The 20,910-nt window shown below is 34.4% G+C and overlaps 1 pseudogene; it reads left to right on the top strand.

The window, feature by feature from the left end:
* The first annotated feature begins 1,684 nt into the window (after positions 1-1,684).
* On the top strand, positions 1,685-19,410 carry LOC120216230 (annotated as a pseudogene).
* Positions 19,411-20,910: the final 1,500 nt, after the last annotated feature.

A 20,910-nucleotide genomic window follows, 5' to 3' on the forward strand; every position in this document is an offset into this window, starting at 1 on the left:
ATTGTGCAAAATAAGCTGAAAATAAAAAATTAGAAAACCCATCGATTTGGGAGAGCTAATTATAAAATAAGATGCTAAATGACATATTTGGCAGTATTATTTTCATAATTACATCCTTACCATAAAACATTCCATTTTTACTTGTTTTTCCATGTAGATTCACAAAATATTTTAATTAAGAAAATATAGCAAAACATGAAAGTAAAAAAAAATGTAATGTTGATATTTTATACAAGGTTAATAGTACGTATCAATCTCATAAGATTAATATTTGTAAATATTAAATCTAAAAAATATGTCCAAAATTTCCAAAACTATTCACTAATTTTTTTAAGGAATTTTTAATTCATTGTCAAAAGTATTTTATCCGAATAATTTCACTCAAATAAAAACTAAAGTATTATAAAATACATGTGTACTTATCAACTAAATGTATCATACACTTATTTATCATTTTATCTATATCAACTATCAACTAAATGTTATCAAACATTTTTATAGCATTTTGTTTTTATATATAACTTGCCTCATTTGGTCATCCAAATTAATCAGCTATAACTTCATGAAAAGGTATTTATTATTGTCCTTACCCCACTTGCTTTGATTAATTCAGGGTTTCTATAAGTTGGTTTTGGTATTCGCATGTGCAGCAAGCATTATTTCACTTAATCATTTTTTTTTGGAAAAAGGAGCTGTATATTAAATCAATTAATTGTCAGCTTCTTCCTTCTATTTCTTTTAACAAAAGCTGCGGATTAAAATAAACACAAAAAATTTACCGATAATAAATAAAGGGCTAACTCTAGAAACAGTCACTGAAATATGAGTAAGCTTCTTTTTTCCACTGATATTTCAAAAATAAGGATTTAGCCACTAACATTAATGATTTATATAACAAATTGATCAATCACCGTTAACAGTAGTAACTGGAGTAGTGAAATATTAACGTGACCTGGCACAATTTGACCACCCATATATTCCTGTCATTTTCCTCGTTTGAACATCAACGGGTTAGCCCTCCTCCTCATCTTCCTCATCATCAACATCCTCATCCTCGACCTTTGATGGCACTGGCTTTGAGTATTTGAGTTGAGCTTTAGAACTTTGCTGCATTTAGTCAAACACAAAGGGAAAAGAAAAATCTAATTTATAAGGTATCCTTGAAAATTTATGTAGTCTAGTGACGTCTAGTGACCACTTATGTAGTTTACCCATAAATAAATAACACAAAAGGGAGAAAGAGGAAAAGAGAGTGAAGCCCTACTAATTAAACAGATTGCACCATTACCGTCAGATCTAACTACAAACATACGTAATAAAGGCTGGGCAGACGAACGAGAGGATGGGAGGCGGCGGTCTGGTCTTTGCTTCCGACCATTTTTGGTCTTTTCACTTGCTGCGTGGCTGTGGGCTTACCTTCCTATTTCCTTCTTTCAACACTGTCAGAGGGTCGCCGTTTCATTTCGATGAGCCTATAAAACTAAAACACAGCCCTTTCTTTTTCTTCAATCTCAATCCCTGCATTATTGGTATAATTATTCCTTCCCGCCTGCTCTTTGTTCTCCTTTCTGTCTGGAGTATTTTGCTATATTTTCCCAATTCTGATTAATATTATGTGGATACCATAATGCACACTTTTTTTCCTGTTCTTCTGATATTGTATTATCCAATCACTCACCGTCAATTCTTTTTTTTTGTCTGATGCTTTCTAATCAGATCTTTTGAGGGATATATAAGCTTATTTGTTAGTTATTATTCGTCGAAATAACTGGCTTACGAGATTCGTTGAGTTTAAGATGTCGGCTTCGTTGCGATTTTCTGGTCCATCTCATTCGTTTCCAAAGCAGACTTCTTTGCAACGCCAATGGGCATCACCAACTCTGCTTAGTTTCGCTTCCTTTAGGCCTTGTAATTCTGTACGTATCAGCCTGACACGTTGTTCCGAAAGTGGAGTCTTTAGAGTTAGTTGTCAAGGGGGGAAATGTGGATGTTATCCAAAGGAATGAGTTTGAAGCTGTAAGTTTGGGAGAAGCGGAGAATCAATTGACGTTCGTAATGAAGTTTGGCGGATCCTCAGTGGCTTCCGCTTAGCGAATGGAGAGGTTGCTGAACTTATACTCAGTTTCCCCGATGAACGACCAGTCATTGTTCTCTCTGCAATGGGGAAGACTACCAATAAGCTTTTGCTAGTAATCGCGCTTATTTATTTCATCTTTTATCCATTCATTTATTTTCCATATGCCAAATACAAGGGATTGCTAAGAAGTTGGATTTTGCTTGATGATTAGGCTGGAGAAAAAGCTGTTAGCTGTGGTGTTACTAATGTAGATGCTTTAGAAGAATTGAAACTTTATAAAAGAGCTACATCATAGGTCAGAGTAATCTAAAGGGTTTTTTCCCTTCTTTTTTCCTCCTTTGGGTGTTGGTTGTAAAGATAAAGAGTTATTTAAATTTGTAACATCTTCTTGCAAACTTAAAACCCAGGAAGGCTGATGGGCTTGGAGTGGAAAGGTCGATTGTTGATGGTGAGTTTATAATCAACTCTTGAGTTGACATCAAATCTTCTTTCTTTTCTAACATCAGAAATTTCTTGATTCATTTGATTTTATATTGATGTCTCTTCTTCTGTTCTCTTTGCATGAAAAAACCCTTTTGTAGGTCAAGTATTGGAGCTGCTCGTAAAGGGAATTTCTATGATGAAAGAGTTAACATTACGAACAAAAGACTATTTGGTTTCTTTTGGGGAGTGCATGTCCACAAGGATTTTTGCAGCATATTTGAATAAAATTGGCGTTAAGGCCCATCAAGTATGTCATTCATCTTCTTTTTCCTCAATGTAGAATTTATATACGTTGGTATAATCACCAAATAATTTAACCAGTTATTAAATCTTCATCATGGAAACCCTCTTAGTAAAACATTCCTAGATGTATGTTTTCCCAACTCTAAAGCTGAATTTCTTTGTGGTTCAAAATTCACATTAGCATTCACTAGGGTACTTGACTTCTCCATGATTAATTTATGCTTAGTACTCTCTGTCGTAACCGGTTTTCGTCCGGGCACGAATTTATTTATTTTTGGCGGGGAAATTGATGTGAATAAATAGTTTTGAAAATAATTTGGGAGTCGACATCGGCCTTTTGGGTCAGGTAGGTCGAATACCTAAAAATTATTTTTTTAAAAGAGTTGTAATAAAACACCAATTAAAAAAACAAACTGATCTGCGTTGATAACCAAAAATTCATTCTTTTTAATAATAAAAAGGGATTCGTGGTCGGTTACGTTTAGGGAAGGATGAGCACCCCTACAACGCCCAAAATTGGTACTTTTTAATTATAAATTGTCTCTATTATTAAAATTTTTAAAATTCAAAAATATATTTAATTTATAATTCTATTATTTCAAAATTATAAAAAATTTATTTATTTAAAAATATCCGAAAAGAACTTCTAGGTGCCTTAAGACAGCTCTTTTCTTTGATATTGATAAATATTAATTTAAATAATATTGTTTACTTTTTAATTTTAAAATATCAGAATAGGACATCCAGTTGTATTAAGACTGTCCTTTTCTTCGATATTAAAAATGAATATTTAAAAAATTACTATTTATTATATGTATATTTATAAAAATATTTAACAATATAATAAAATAAAAATATCACTAAAACAATATATTTTAAACAGTAAAATGAAAACATATAAAATAAATAATTAAATTATAATAAAAATAAAACTAAATCTAATTAATTGAAATTATAGGGATTAAATATTTTATTTTCTAATTTAATAATTTAGTGACCAAAATAAAATTATCTAAAATTCAAATTTTATAATAAAATAAATTAAAAATATGAACTAGGGATTAAAAAAATTATTTATTAAAATTAAGGGATTAAATCTGTCATTTATCCTAAATATATTATTTTAATAAAAAGGACTAAAATGAATAAAATTAAAATTCAAAGACTGAATTAAAATTATTATAAATTCAGTTTAGTGACTAAAATGTAAAGTTTACAAATACGGAGGACTGCGGACGGAGTTTAACTATTTCATAATTATGCGCATAGTCCTTCCCGAAACGACGTCGTTCGGGAAGGACTATATATGGTCCAAACCGGCTGGCCCTTCGGGCCAGCCATTTCATTTTTTTTTTCTCAAACAGAGAGAGAGCCAGAATTCTCTCTGGCCTCTCTCTAGATTCCCTCACCGGAGGGAATCCGGCAGCCGTCTGCCGCCGCGAATTCTACCGCCGACCACCGCCTCCGGTGGTCGGAAATTCCCCAAATTTACCTAAAACGTAGATCTAAACACCCTAAGACCGAATCCGACCTTTGTTTCCCCAAAAAGACTCCTAATCGGAGTAAATCTATGAAAATACCTTCGGTATTTTCGGTTCTCCGGCGATGTTTAGTGCTTCCGGCGATGGTCAAGGCTTCTTTGGTAAGCTTCTCTCCTATCTTTTTCCTTCTGTTTTTGTTTTTGCTGTGTTGTTGTGGACTGGGATCGTTGGTAGTTTTTGTATCTCTCTCTGTTTCTGTTGTTTCTTTTTCTTTCCTTTTTTTTTCTGTCTCTGTGTCTCTCCTGTTTTTCTGTTTGCAGGCATGGTCGATGGTTTTTATAACCATCATTGGTGATGGATTCGAACCGGGTAAAGAATGGCCCTTGAGGTGAGTCACCAAACTATGGTAGTGACTCACCATAGGGCAGCGACGTGGACGGCAACTTTGAGTCTTCTGGATACTTCGGCGAGGCGAGGCAGCAGGTCGAGCGTCGTTGGAGGCGGTTTGTAGCTGCTACGTGGAGCTGCTGCAGCTGCTGGAAATGCAACGTGGAGCTGCTGGAATGGAGAGGTAAAAATGGTGATTACAGCTGCCCCTCTTTGCTCGTTGCTGTGGAACAGGAATGGAGCAAAGACATAAAAACACCATTTTTAGCTTGAAATGTTTAAACTTCTGAGCTATAAGTTCTTCTCATTATGAACATTTTACTGGGAATGACGATCCACCTCCTTCTGTGATGGATTTGACAAAAGGTTAAACAATGTTGATGTTGATATATTTCTCTCTATGACGAGTCGAACAAAAGGTTAAATAAGTTCTTCCCATTATGCACTTCTTCTTCTTCAGATGAGTTCTTCTCATTATGAACTTCTTCTGGAAATGCTGATCCTTAAAAGAGGTGGATTTGAGCAAAAGGTTGAACAAGCTCTTCTCATTATGAACTTCTTCTGGAAATGCTGATACTGATCTATTTCCTTCTGTGATAGCATCAAACAAAGGTTGAACAAGCTCTTCTCATTATGAACTTCTTCTTCCTTCTTCATATGAGTTCATCTCATTATGAACTTTCTCTGGAAAAGTTAATCCATCAAGTGATGAATTCAGGCAAAAGGTTGAACAAATTCTTCTCATTATGAACTTTTTCTTCCTTCTTCATATGAGTTCTTCTCATTATGAACTTTCTCTGGAAAAGTTAATCCATCAAGTGATGAATTCAGGCAAAAGGTTGAACAAATTCTTCTCATTATGAACTTTTTCTTCCTTCTTCAAATGAGTTCTTCTCATTATGAACTTTCTCTGGAAAAGTTAATCCATCAAATGATGAATTCGAGCAAAAGGTTGAACAAATTCTTCTCATTATGAACTTTTTCTTCCTTCTTCATATGAGTTCTTCTCATTATGAACTTGACCTGGCAATGTTGATCCATCGAATAATGAATTCAAGCGAAAAGTTGAACAAGTTCTTCTCATTATGAACTTCTTCTTCCTTCTTCAGATGAGTTCTTCTCATTATGAACTTTCTCTGGAAAAGTGGATCCATTGAATGATGAATTCGAGCAAAAGGTTGAATAAGCTCTTCTCATTATGAACTTCTTCTTCCTTCTTCAGATGAGTTCTTCTCATTATGAACTTCTTCTGGAAATGCTGATCCATCGAATGATGAATTCAAGCAAAAGGTTGAACAAGTTCTTCTTATTATGAACTTCTTCTTCCTTCTTCAGATGAGTTCTTCTCATTATGAACTCTACAGATGACCCTAAGGCTTTGAAAATATCAAAAAGCTCCCGAAGGCTTTTTGGAAACATCATGCACTGTATGACTTACAGATGTGGGAAATTGTTTACTAAGTAAGAAACTATGAAAATCATTTTCTTACTATTCAACAATTTCATTTTTAGAAAAGATTGAATGAGAAAATATGAAAATCGTTTTCTCATTATTTTTCAAAATAACATGTTGATTGGGTAACATGCCCCATTCTTAAGATAATGTTCATTCTCGTGGATTGCGTCTATCTCTTCTTCAGATGTTTGCGTGATTCCTGCATTTGCGATTTTGAATACCTTCTTCTTGTAAGGTATTTTTCACCATGAATCTTCTTGTTCTTACGAAGATCTGTAAAACTTCATGTTTGAATGCACTCAGATGTATCAATGTAATGCATTGTCTATTTTACAAATGATGTTTTTATGAATGCATGAATGTTGATGCAATCTTCATTTGTCTTAAAAGTGGTGAACTCGGTCTTCCTTCACTTGATCATTTATTGTTAGGGTTACCTCTGGATATCAGTGTAGCAACTTATGCTATTAAGCTTGCATTTATGAAGAACCATCTGATCAACTTGTATCTTTGTGTCTTCTTTGCTTCATTTAAGTCTCATAAGAAATGTTTCATTTGTGGAACTCTTACTGTAGTCAGAACTATGACCTTGATGCCTTATCTTGTCTTGGATAAAACCAACTTTCTTTGCTTGGACTTGTGTAGAAATCCAATAAAGCTTTCATCTTTGAAAAGAGAATCTATCATCTTTAAAAAGAGAATTTATCATCTTTGAAGAGAGAATATATCATCTTTGAAAAGAGAATCTATCATCTTTAAAAAGAGAATCTATCATCTTTGAAGAATGTAGATGTAGATATGCCAAATTCAGCAGGGAAACGTCTGTTCTCATTTGACTCTTGAAACACATCATAAGGAGAATTTATCCTAATTCCTTTCATGTCTCCACATCTAATCAAATCTCGAATAAGGCAACTTGGACCGTATCATATCGAGATACTTAACTACAACCTATCTTTCAACCTTAGTTGGCTCCACTAGTTTCTTGTTGTTAAAATTTCAGCTTTCCTTCTGTGGAAATAAATCTTCATCATATATTACTTCTAAGCTTGGTGTTGAAGAAGACAAACTTCATCTTTGATCAAAAAGTGAAAACCTTATGATCACAACATTGGTTCAGCATCAGAATAACTGGTTCGTAAAACATTTGACAACACATGCATCATCTCATGTGGTTTCTAATCAGATGTAAAACATTTGACAACACATTCATCCTTTTCTGTGTATCTTGCTCAGATGTCTCAATCATTGAAGCTCTTTGCCTAGTGTTCAAAGTTTTTGTATAATGTCACAAGATCACTTGAGAGCAAAACTCAATGGGAATACAAGAGAAATGTTAGTATGACCAAAAAAAGTTGGTCAAATTCACAAAATGTGCTGGTGTCGAATTGAATAGGAGATACTAATTGCTCTTGATATTATCTCAGGCAAGAGAAAGTGTAATACTGATCACATTTTTTTTTCCATAATGAGCGTTGTAAGAAGTAGAAACACATCAACTATAGGATCCACGTACAGAAAAAAGTCCAGGGAATTCTTGCTGCTGGGGATGAAACGCGCATGATAAAACCCAATAGATGGAAAATCAGTTCATCTTGGCTGGCAATGATGACCCCAATAACAACGTGAATAACAGTAATGTAAGTGAGTCGAGTATTCCTTTCCAATGTCATCAAGTAAGTAAAAACTGATGTGAAAAACAGCTTCATAATCCCAACAGTATGGTTGAAACTAACTGCCAGAAACCTCAAAGAAATATTTTCAATTATCACTGATACAGAGAATGCAAAATTCAACGCTGAGATCTTGAGGAACTGAACCCTGGATCGAGTAGTCTACCTGGGGACCATCTTTATCCCTGTTGGGTAGATATTTATTCAACAACAGGACCCTGATGTAAGTGTTTAATGAATGAAGAAATTATGTATAGTCAGCTCAACTGTCACTGTTTCATCATTTTCATTCTTCATACCTTTCTGTCTTATTGTAAATATTTGTTCAAGTCAATGATCTTGACATAGGATGATGTGGGCCTTCAGCATGCCCCAATATTTACTGATATGAGCGTTCAAACTACATCAACATTCTTCATTCTGATTGAAAGGGGCTTTCAGCATGCCCCGACATTTGCTTCTTGTTAATCTGAGCCTTCAAAATGCCCCACATGGATCTGTCTGAAGGAACCTTTAAAATGCCTCAACATTGGCTGATACAGATGCTAAAAGTATGCTCAACATTACTTCTTGTTGAGATGGGCCTTCAAAATGGCTAAATATTCATATTGCTGCGAGCCTTCAAAATGCCCCAATATTCTATTTCTGATTGAAATGGGCCTTCAAGATGTCCCACAGGGAACTGTCTGAACTGGGCTTTCGAGATGCCCACATGGAACATTTCTGTCTGAAATGGGCTTTCGAGATGCCCCCATATTTGCTGATACATATTCACTCTTAATGTCTGTTTGACTTGAATATCATGCTCCTACAAGGTTCAATTTTGACAATGCATGGTTGTAGGTACTTGTAGCTTTCTTCATGCCCCAAATCTGTTTATTTAGAATGCTCTCATTCTGGTGTCACTAAACAACAGTGTTGTTAAGTAACTGGAGGAATTCTCTTCTTGTTGTCACAAAATTAAGAAGTACTCAATCATTCTGAAAGAAATGTCTGAGATATGTGTCTTCTGAATGAGGTGACCATTTTTTTGGATCTGGAGAGATTTAGTCAGACAGAGCGGTATAAATTGCTTGGTAATCCATTTCAGGCTGACACAATGTTTTATCAGCTTTCAGTGAAAGTTGTCTCTGAAATATAATTTTCTGTGGGAGAGAAACCAATTTATTTGAATAGTAATCTGATACAATAACAAGATGATTCTGATAACAACTCATCTGATTATGAAGCGATCTTTCAGGATGATTTCACAGATACTGATAGTTCTTCTGATATCGAGGAAATCATGAATTCTGATTCTGTTGAGGAGAATAAACTGTTATACTTGACGAAAATAGGATATTCAGAGGCTGAGGCTTTAATAGCCATGAAGAGATGTGGTTCAGATTCATCAATTGCAGAATTGACAGATTTTATATGTGCTGATCAACTGGTTAAGGCTGCTGACGCACTTCTTTCAGTAGAAGATAGAAAGCAAATATGTAATGACCCTAATTACAAGCAAAGACGAAACTTGGGCTATGATTTTTAGAAAATGAAGAAACAGAGGAAGCTTGAAAAGAAGCTTCTTAATGAAGATGATCATGCAGTTCATCTTTCAATTTCAATGATTGGTTATGGGATTCCTACCGAACCAGATCAGATAACTCAAAGAATACTTCCAGAAAATGCTATTGGGTCTCCTTATTTCTACTATGAGCAAATTCATCTTTCAAATCCAATGATTGATTTTGGAGTTCATACCAAATCAGATTAGATAATTCAAAGAACACTTCCAGAAGATGCTATTGAGCCTCCTTATTTCTACCACGAGAACGTGGCACTCTGCTCCAGTTAATGTTTGGACTGGGATATCACAGTACTTATTCAATGTAGAGCCAGAATTTGTAGATTCAAAGCATTTTTCATGCTACTGAAAAGGGCTATATTCATAATTCTGCCAATTAAGAACAGATTTTTTCTTATTCTGCTTCCTTTATGTGATGATGTTTTTCCATTGACAAAGAAATGATGGCCTTCCTGGAATCCAAGAACAAAGTTGAATTGTTTATAAACATGTACAGGAAGTGTCAAATTGACAGAAAGGATCTGTAAAGCTCTTGAAGCTTATGACAATGAGCCACATTTGAGTGTCCAGAAGTATGTTCTTGATGAGTGCTGAAAATGGAATCTAGTATGGGTTGGAAGGAATAAAGTTGCTCCACTTGAATCTGATGAGGCGGAAATGCTTCTAGGTTTCCTTAAAAACCATACACAATGAGGAAGATCTGCTAGAGACATGTTTCCCGGTGGTATCAATATCCTATCTCTTTTCTCTGGAATCAGTGATGCAGAGGCCATCTTTTACTATCTTGGCATATCTTTGAAAATAGATGTGCAAGAACTGAATGATGATTAGTTGGAGCAATTGATGAGTAGATTTGGCGGATTCAACCTTGTTGTCGGTAGCATCCCGTGTAACAACCTTACTGGAAGAAATAAACATCATCAGAATGAAATAGAAGATTTTTGCTGGTGCATTTTCTTGCAATGACTGCCACAGTGACTGTCTCTTCTGCTGCTCCAAAATACACACTTCCATATCCCACTCTTCCCTAACCATGGAAAGGTTTATTTGATGGTAAAACTGGTTATCTTAACTTTTGGAATCTTGTACGGCATACAAATGTAGAATTTGTTCCAATGTCTTATTCTGTGCCATAAGTCCTCAAATTCAAATTCAACAATCTTCTGAAGGACATAATGGATATCATTTTGACAAAGAAAGTGATCGGCGTAGAAGAAGTAGCAATGATGTATCAAGACTTGAGCTAACACCAGAGTGCAGGTAGTAACTTGTTCATGGCTTTATGATGTAATCTTCTAGAGAACATGAATTGATGGTTGGGGAAAATAATCTGTCTGGTGATGCTTATCGCCCTCAGCATGATATAAACGATAATCTTTCTTGATGAATTGCTAATGTCATAGGAGAGTGTCACAAGTTCAATTCTCCAGACTTTCTGACTTCTTGGACCACTTGCCTTCAAAAATGTGAAGCGCTTCATTCTTCTGGCTTCGTTCATTCTTTTTCTACAACAGAGGTAGAATAAGCAACAATTGCTTTAAGGACCTTCCTCATTTGAGACTGTACTGTCTGAAAATGTTTTTTCTCCTTTCTTTATTGAAGAATGAAAGAATTTTGCAAAGTATTACCCCTTTCAGGTTCACAATATAATCGAATCATAAACAATGAGTTTAATGAATATCAAATAAATCAACTACACTTTTAAATCATTCAAAAATCATAGTCCTATGGCAAGTGTCAAAATTATTGACTGATTTGAGGTGTAGGTTGATTTTGGTAAAGTAGGTTCTTTCAAGTTGGTTCAGTATGTCGCTTCGGGCTTCCACTAACTTGAAGAAATGGTTGTTATGCTCATCTTGTAGAGATGCTTCTCGTTTCCAGAATCTCATGAACGTTTTTGAGATGTGTGGTGCTTTATTAAGAGCTTAAGATCGTCTCTTATGTCGTTGCACCATTCAATATTCGAGCCGCCTTTTCAGGTTTTCAACTCGAATCCTCCTTTGGTTTCAAGATGTTATTTAAAAATTTATATCTTGAACCCACCTTTATCATTTTTCATATCATGCATTAAAGATTTTAAAAACTAATTTTTGCAAATAAAAATCAATCTTGGTAGGCGGAATGAATTCTAAAGATATCATCTTTTACTTAGAAATCCATGTATGATTAGAATGGACTTTTCAGGTACGTAACGTAGGCCATGGCTTATGGTTACGAAAGAAAGGGATAAAAAGGCCCAAATAAGTGTTTAAGGGTCATCAAACCAAACCAAGGATCAATTCATTCTGATGCCATCAATCTTGTTTTGTTTGACTTGGATCTGCCTTGCTGGGGAATTTTCTATCAACTGGATCCCTCTAGACTGCCAAATTTTGGATTCATTTCCATTTTCTCCTATCTCCAGCATTTCTTGCTCTGCTTGTTTGTATTTGATCAACCTTGTAACTTGAGGCTCAATAAATCACCCATCTTGATTCAATTTTCCCTTTTTTTTTTCTTCTTTCTTTGCTGGATGAGTATAATACTTCAATTGCTTTGAGCACCTCCTTTTCCTTTTGCATTTTGGAGGTTTTCCATTATTCTTGATTGGATTGATCTTCAAGCACTCTGTATTTGACATACTTTGTAGTTCAAAACTTTCATGACTTCATGGAAACTTGTCTTCGTAATAAAACTGTATTGACAATCTTTATTCTTGTGAGCCAATATCCTTTACCTTGCCCCCCAATGTAGAGGGTGATCCTTGGTTAGGGTTGAATTAGAAGAAAAATTATTCAGGCTCAAATGGGGACAACAAAGGATATATATATATATATATATATATATATATATATATATATATATTAAAGGATAAATGAAACAATGCCGTTCATCATCTCATACACAGAAACCTTTGTAAAAAGAGGTATCCACAGGGGGATGAATATTCAAGATTAACTTTATTTACATAAAAAAATGTAATTAATGCATGATATATTTATTTCAATCAATCACTTTCCCCTTCTTCTTTGAGTATGCCCTAATCACTCGAAATTATCATCAATGAGTTGGTCCATGATGCCTCATCTCGTCTCTTCTTGCAGTAAAATTCACGAATAGTTGAAAGTTTGGTTCTTTTGAGGTCTTTTGGTTTATGATGGTTTTGTATTTGGAAGGACAAATGTGTGACTTATAAAGTCATGTATATGGTGGAAGGTAGTATCATCAATCAATCGACTCTACCCGAGAAGGTAAACATCTAGAGTTTGTGTCTCAAAAACAGGTAGAGACATTTCTTCAGAGTCTCAGATAAATGTAGTGTCAGGATTTGGTTTTGGTAAAGGTCGAGTAATTGGTGTTGGATGGGATATGGAAGATATAATTTTATCACTTGCCAATAGATCTATAACTCTTGCAAATTTAAAAGAATATTTAATCTACTTGATACTCAATAATCTCAAGATTAAAACTTGATTCTTTGTTCATAACCATAAAAGCAACACAATTTATTTTTTTGCACAAAAGGCGGAGAAAGAAACAAAAAAAACAAGTTCAAACAAGATGCTGAAAGTAGAAAGGTACTACAATGGTAAATAATACTTCCACTTGTTTATGCATCATTACTCCTCTATTGTTGGGTGTGTACTTGGCCCAAGATTTTTATCCTTATTTGCTCCCCATTTCTTGATCATTTCTTGTGTCAAGACTCCCTTATCGACGAGCGTCTCTATTTCCTTTAACAGTGACCAATAATTCCCTGTTGAATGTCCAGATACTCCCAAGTGAAAATTACAGAAGCTATTCTGATCATAGCAATGAGCATAAGGCCTTGGTGATACCTTCACCAATCTTGGTGTAATGTATTGACCTTTAACAAAATGAGGGTACAGGTCTGAGATAGATTCTTGAAACACCTTTAGAGCTTTTCTTGCTCGCGAGGCTATCACTTTCTTTGATTGTTCTGAACGAATGAATGCTCTCATGTTATTGAGGGGGTTCTGAATGCTCATTTCAGCTATAACTGGGGTAGTATTCACCAGACTCCTTAGATTGCCCCTTGAGACCAAATCTTGAATCTGTATTGAATTACCATGCTCTTTAATAGGTTCTTGATCATCAGACACTATCACATCGAACTCATCATTATCATTCAAAACCTTATTCATAGCCTTCACAGTGGGATCCTTTAAGGGTTTCTCTCCATGGAGTACAACATTTATCAGGTCCATCAGTTTTGTCATTTGCTCTTTTGAATCATTATGGGATTTTTTACTTGATCAATCATCTCTTGTTGAGTCTTGATAAGTTGCTCTTGTAGTTTCTCAATTCTACCAACCCTTGCTAAAATCTCATTCATGGTTCTTATCCTTGTTTAGGAAGACCAAGTTAGCTCCACTTTGATTTCAGAAATTCTATCATGGAATTCTCCACGAATTACTCTCATGTTTTCATGTTTAAATGTATGTAAAATAGTTTAAAACCAAATGTAATTATGTAAAAATGAAAATGTAAATACAAACGTAAAAAATGCAAATGCAAATTCAAATGTAAATATGTGAATGTAACAATAAAAATGCAAATTGTATAGTACAAAAACAAATATAAAAGTATAAATGCACAATGAAAAATGCAAAGATGCAAAATGCAAATGCATGTATGAAAAGGTGTTTACTCAAGAGTGATTATCTTAGAACAGATTTCATTGAACACAAAAGTTTCGGTACATCAAACAAAACTTTACATATAGGGATATCTTTCACTTCTAACTTCTCCAAAGCCCAGTTAGTTTCCATTTATGCTCAAAAGTTGAGTCTTCAGTCTGCTTCATCTCCTTGTAAAGTCAGCTAAATTTATCATTTAAGAACCATATTATTTGTCTGGACTGCAACTTCTTCCATGACATTCTCTTTCATCTTCTGTGTTATTTCTCGGAGTTGCTCATTTTCCCTTGTAAGAGATCCTTTCTGTCCAAGAAGTTCTTGAACAAGATCTTCATATATGTTGCAGTTCTTTTTCAGCTTGGTGACCCCTGTGATCCACTCTTGTGGGGTACTTCCCAGGCCAGTATTTTGAAAAGCTTGACTGATTTTCTAAAAATCTTCATGCATAGTTTTCATTTCTGTGCTCAATTTCTTGTTTTGGTCGTTCAAGTCCTTCAAATAACATGCTTGAGCTTCATAAAAACCTCCACTAATCTGAATGCCCTGATTGATGCTCTTACCATAGACTGCTTTTGGTATCAATCTGGTAGGATCTTTGTGTAATACTTTTGGTATTAATATAACAGGATCTCTGTGTGCTTTGCTTGCTTCTATCCTCGGAGTTTCCTCAGGATGTCTTTCTTTGGCCGCATCATATTTTGTTTGATCATAAAACTTTTTGTCCATTTACGATTTCTTTCCAATATGATGAACAGTCTTTCCAGTAAACACCTTTTGGTTATGCCATGATCATGTAATGCAAACAAAAGAAATCAAATATAAACAAGTTTAGAGCAAACAATATGTATGAAAAAATGAGAAGTGAAAAAAAAATTGGTTAGTACCAATTAATGGAAAGAAAAGATCCTATTTATCAAAGTATAAATCCTAACCTCATGCTTTCTAGTTCCATGCTTTGTTTGGAAAAATTAACCTAACTGTATGATTTCTAGTTCGCAGGCATTTATTCAGAAAAAAGAAAAAAAATAATGAATAAATTAAAAGCTAGAACTTATTTCTCCTTTGTGTACACTTACGGACAGAGGTTCAATATTGTCTTAGATCAGGTGAAGTGCTAGGGTTTATTATATGCAAGGTTTCAGATCTAAGAATAAAGGTACTCGAACTGTCCTTGTTGATGCCCCCTTGGGCTGTCAACCCTCAATCCTAGTCCATTACAGACTTAAGCGGATCGAGTTCAATTCGAGGGGATACATTTCTCTATACCTGACACGGAGAATAAATTCTCACGAAGACATAGAGCATATGAACCCCGAAAGTTACTTGCTAGGTCTGACACGGAGAATAAATTTTCACGAAGACGTCGCTTTCACTCCCACTTAAAAGGGACAAACTCAATTATAGAGCTTTATGTTATGCAATGCAAGTGTTGTGTGTGAGGAGAAATGTTCAAACCTCTAACAGAAAAAATAAATAATGAAATAAAATATTTGCAAATAAAATGAAATATTAATAAGAAAATATATAAATACTATGAAAATAATAAGTATATATAAAAATTTTGAAAAGAAAGAATTAAAAATTAAATATATGAATTTTTTAATTTATAATTAATAGAGACAATTTATAATTGATTTTAAAAGATTGATCGGTCCCCAGCGGAGTCGCCAAGCCGTCGTAACCGGTTTTCGTCCGGGCACGAATTTATTTATTTTTGGCGGGGAAATTGATGTGAATAAATAGTTTTGAAAATAATTTGGGAGTCGCCATCGGCCTTTTGGGTCAGGTAGGTCGAATACCTAAAAATTATTTTTTTAAAAGAGTTGTAATAAAACACCAATTAAAAAAACAAACTGATCTGCGTTGATAACCAAAAATTCATTCTTTTTAATAATAAAAAGGGATTCGTGGTCGGTTACGTTTAGGGAAGGATGAGCACCCCTACAACGCCCAAAATTGGTACTTTTTAATTATAAATTGTCTCTATTATTAAAATTTTTAAAATTCAAAAATATATTTAATTTATAATTCTATTATTTCAAAATTATAAAAAATTTATTTATTTAAAAATATCCGAAAAGAACTTCTAGGTGCCTTAAGACAGCTCTTTTCTTTGATATTGATAAATATTAATTTAAATAATATTGTTTACTTTTTAATTTTAAAATATCAGAATAGGACATCCAGTTGTATTAAGACTGTCCTTTTCTTCGATATTAAAAATGAATATTTAAAAAATTACTATTTATTATATGTATATTTATAAAAATATTTAACAATATAATAAAATAAAAATATCACTAAAACAATATATTTTAAACAGTAAAATGAAAACATATAAAATAAATAATTAAATTATAATAAAAATAAAACTAAATCTAATTAATTGAAATTATAGGGATTAAATATTTTATTTTCTAATTTAATAATTTAGTGACCAAAATAAAATTATCTAAAATTCAAATTTTATAATAAAATAAATTAAAAATATGAACTAGGGATTAAAAAAATTATTTATTAAAATTAAGGGATTAAATCTGTCATTTATCCTAAATATATTATTTTAATAAAAAGGACTAAAATGAATAAAATTAAAATTCAAAGACTGAATTAAAATTATTATAAATTCAGTTTAGTGACTAAAATGTAAAGTTTACAAATACGGAGGACTGCGGACGGAGTTTAACTATTTCATAATTATGCGCATAGTCCTTCCCGAAACGACGTCGTTCGGGAAGGACTATATATGGTCCAAACCGGCTGGCCCTTCGGGCCAGCCATTTCATTTTTTTTTTCTCAAGCAGAGAGAGAGCCAGAATTCTCTCTGGCCTCTCTCTAGATTCCCTCACCGGAGGGAATCCGGCAGCCGTCTGCCGCCGCGAATTCTGCCGCCGACCACCGCCTCTGGTGGTCGGAAATTCCCCAAATTTACCTAAAACGTAGATCTAAACACCCTAAGACCGAATCCGACCTTTGTTTCCCCAAAAAGACTCCTAATCGGAGTAAATCTATGAAAATACCTTCGGTATTTTCGGTTCTCCGGCGATGTTTAGTGCTTCCGGCGATGGTCAAGGCTTCTTTGGTAAGCTTCTCTCCTCTCTTTTTCCTTCTGTTTTTGTTTTTGCTGTGTTGTTGTGGACTGGGATCGTTGGTAGTTTTTGTATCTCTCTCTGTTTCTGTTGTTTCTTTTTCTTTCCTTTTTTTTTTGTCTCTGTGTCTCTCCTGTTTTTCTGTTTGCAGGCATGGTCGATGGTTTTTATAACCATCATTGGTGATGGATTCGAACCGGGTAAAGAATGGCCCTTGAGGTGAGTCACCAAACTATGGTAGTGACTCACCATAGGGCAGCGACGTGGACGGCAACTTTGAGTCTTCTGGATACTTCGGCGAGGCGAGGCAGCAGGTCGAGCGTCGTTGGAAGCGGTTTGTAGCTGCTACGTGGAGCTGCTGCAGCTGCTGGAAATGCAACGTGGAGCTGCTGGAATGGAGAGGTAAAAATGGTGATTACACTCTCTTCTCTGCATTTCCTTTAAACTACCATCTTAAGGAATGCAAATTATAAGTCAGTGTCCTGTATGCAGTATGATGCCTTTGAAATTGGTTTCATTACCACTGATGACTTCACAAATGCGGATATTTTGGAAGCAACTTACTCAGCTGTTGCAAAAAGATTAAATGATGATTGGATCAGTGATCCTGCAATCCCATTTGTCACTGGTTTTCTTGTAAAGGTAGAAATGCTGTATGTCCTTTTAAAGTGATTTCATTCTTAAATACGATATTCTTTGTGGGCTCTTTTATCTTGTTAACTTCTGATTGTAGGGATGGAGATCTGGTGTAATTACCACTTTAGGTAGGGGTGGTAGTGATTTGACAGCCACAACCATCGGAAAATCATTAGGGTTGCGATAAATTCAGGTCAGTGAACATGCATGAGTCATAAACCTGCTGATGTACGATGATAGCAGTGCCATATTCTTTCTCGTATCACTTTCTGATGGATACCGTCATTTTAATACAACATGCATCTATAAGTGCAATATTGACCGCGGACAAGAAGTAGTAAAAACAAGTGCTTACAGTTTTATACCCAATTTATACTATAGTGTACCCTTTTGTAGATAAAAGTTATGACAGTAATATTTTATTCATTGCAGGTATGGAAAGATGTTGATGGTGTTTTAATCTGTGACCCAAACATATATCCACATGCAGAACCTGTCCCATGTCTGACATTTGACGAGGCAGCTGAACTTGCATACTTTGGTGCTCAGGTGCTATATTTGATTTTCTTCTTTGTCTTCCTCTTTTTTTTCATTAGCAACTATCAAGTTTTGGCGATGACACATGCATAAATGTGTGTGTGACTTTTTTTTTTGTGATCTGTCCTTGGAAGTAGTTTAACTATCATTAATTGATTGATGCATGGATAACTCAGTGAATTTGGATTTTTTTCATACACTTCAGGTTCTGCATCCACAATCTATGAGAGCGGCTAGGGAGGGTGATATTCCTGTTGGGGTTAAAAATTCTTACAATCGTAATGCTCCAGGAACTCTCATCACTGGGAATAGAGATATGAGTAAGGTATGTAGAGGATGATTGCTTGTTTAATTTTTTTTTAATGAAATCTGAACTGCTTTAATAATTTCCTCCCATTGCAGGCAGTACTCACCAGCATAGTTTTGAAAAGGAATGTTACCATGCTGGATATTGTCAGCACACGCATGCTTGGTCATTTTGGGTTTCTTGCAAAGGTTGGAAGACTATTCCTGATTTTAGTGCCAAATACTCATTGTTTTTCCCTTGTACAGTTGGTTTTAATCTTTTTTGTGTGCAGGTATTTTCTATATTTGAAGATTTAGGCATCCCAGTGGATGTTGTAGCTACTAGTCAAGTAAGTATTCTTTGACTTTGGATCCATCAAAACTGTGGAGCAGAGAGTTAATTCAGCAGGCAAGCGTACGATTCCATTCATCATGTTTTAATTGATACTACCTTGAACAGATTTTATACCTGTCTTGAGAATGATTCTGAATCATTTTCACTGTTTGCATCACTTGACTGAAACTTGACCATGTCGTAGAAGAACTTGAAAAAATTACAGTCATCAATCTTCTTCAGCACAGATCTATAATTTCTCTCATTGGCAATGTCCAGATATCCTCACTTATACTTGAGAAGGTACTCCTGTTTCAATGTGTCTATTTTCTCTGGCCGCAGTTGCTATACCCTGTCAATACCGCCATTAGATGGCATCTTATCCGATGAAACCAAACATTAGTATTCACGGATAATTCAATGTCATGGCAGGCATTCCACGTTTTAAGGACCAGTGGAGTGAATGTTCAAATGATCTCTCAGGGCGCATCTAAGGTCAGTTGACGATATTAGCAATGGTATGATGTCAAATATATTTATTGTGATGTATGTGTAACACAGAGTTTGTGTTAATACTTGTTAGGGTGCGTTTGGTTCACGGAATGTAAGATTACCAGTGAGAATAAAAGATTATCAAGGAAGAAGATTACTGGGAATGTTGTATTTTGTGTTTGGTTGATTTAGCAAGAATGTAAGATTATCGTGTTTAATTAAAGGAATAAAAGATTATTGGAATGTATATTTAATCAAATTGTTCTTATTATATATTTGTTTTTTTAACAAGTTGGAAAATATTTATATATTTTCTTTAAAAAATTTAAATTCATAAAATTTTTATAATTTTTTTTACAAAATTGAAAATATAAAAAGGTTTAATGAAAGGGTAAAATTTTATTTTAATATCTGAACTTCATATAAAATTTTAATTATAGATTTTTTTTGTAAATATAAAATAGTTTAAGGATAAATTTATAATTTAACTTTCGTAGAATTTTTATTATTCACTGATAGAAGAATGATATTTAAAAAAAAAAAAATTAAGGGTGATATGATCACCAATAGCAAAGACCCGGAGAAGTATCCAAGTGATCCCATTACACGAGCAAGGGTTAAGGAGTTTCAAGCACTCGTGGAGAGTATGTTTACATCAAGTTTGGAACATGATGAAGGAGGAATAATAAGGGAGGAACACTCTACGTTGCTTATGCATGAATTTGCATGAGAATTTAAAGTTTACATAACATTCATTGCATTTAATAAGTGTGTTGTTCATTCAAGCATGCATTGCATTTAAATCATCTAATTCATTTAGGGAAGTAGTTCATTAATTAAACTAGTTCGTTTATTAAATCAACTCTTAATTGTTTCATGCATGTTTTCAATTAAATATTGAATAAAGTTCAACTTTGTGTCTAGGTGCATGAGAGAAGTTAAATGGTTTCATCATATGCAAGAATGTCAGTTAGAATGTCTTCCAATATTGGATGTGATTCTGATGTGCTTGGTTCTATAAATCAATTGGAAATTATTCCTCTATCTCTTAGCTTTCCAACGCCTTTTGAATCACCTTAATCTGATTTGGAGGCTTGAGATATGATTGATTTATTGAAGATAGTGTAGGCTGGAATTTTGTTACTGGAATTTTATGCATGGATGATTTGGATGAGTTTGAGCCAAGTGTCACAGACCACGAGCCCACAACCGAGGTTAGCCCATGAAGAGCAACCCAAATGATGGTTTAGACCTTCTAGAAGCCACAAAGACTTTAGTGGCATTTAAAATTGTATAGATATTGCCCACTTGTTTTTTGTAGATAGGAATCAATCTAGACCGTCGATGTAATTAGATCTTAGCCGTTCATTAAGGGGAGCTTTAGCTATAAATAGAGGCCTCCCCTCCTTATTTGTACTCTCTCATTCACTTTGAGAAATCATAAGAGCATTCTTCTCTCAAAGCTTTCTTATCTTCCTTCTTGTGTTAGTTCTCTTGTCTAGCTTCCGTCGAGGTTCTAAGCATCCTTGC

This window comes from Hibiscus syriacus, unplaced genomic scaffold, assembly GCF_006381635.1.
Source record: "Hibiscus syriacus cultivar Baekdansim isolate YM2019G1 unplaced genomic scaffold, ASM638163v2 tig00110159_pilon, whole genome shotgun sequence".
NCBI classification, from domain to species: Eukaryota; Viridiplantae; Streptophyta; class Magnoliopsida; order Malvales; family Malvaceae; genus Hibiscus; species Hibiscus syriacus.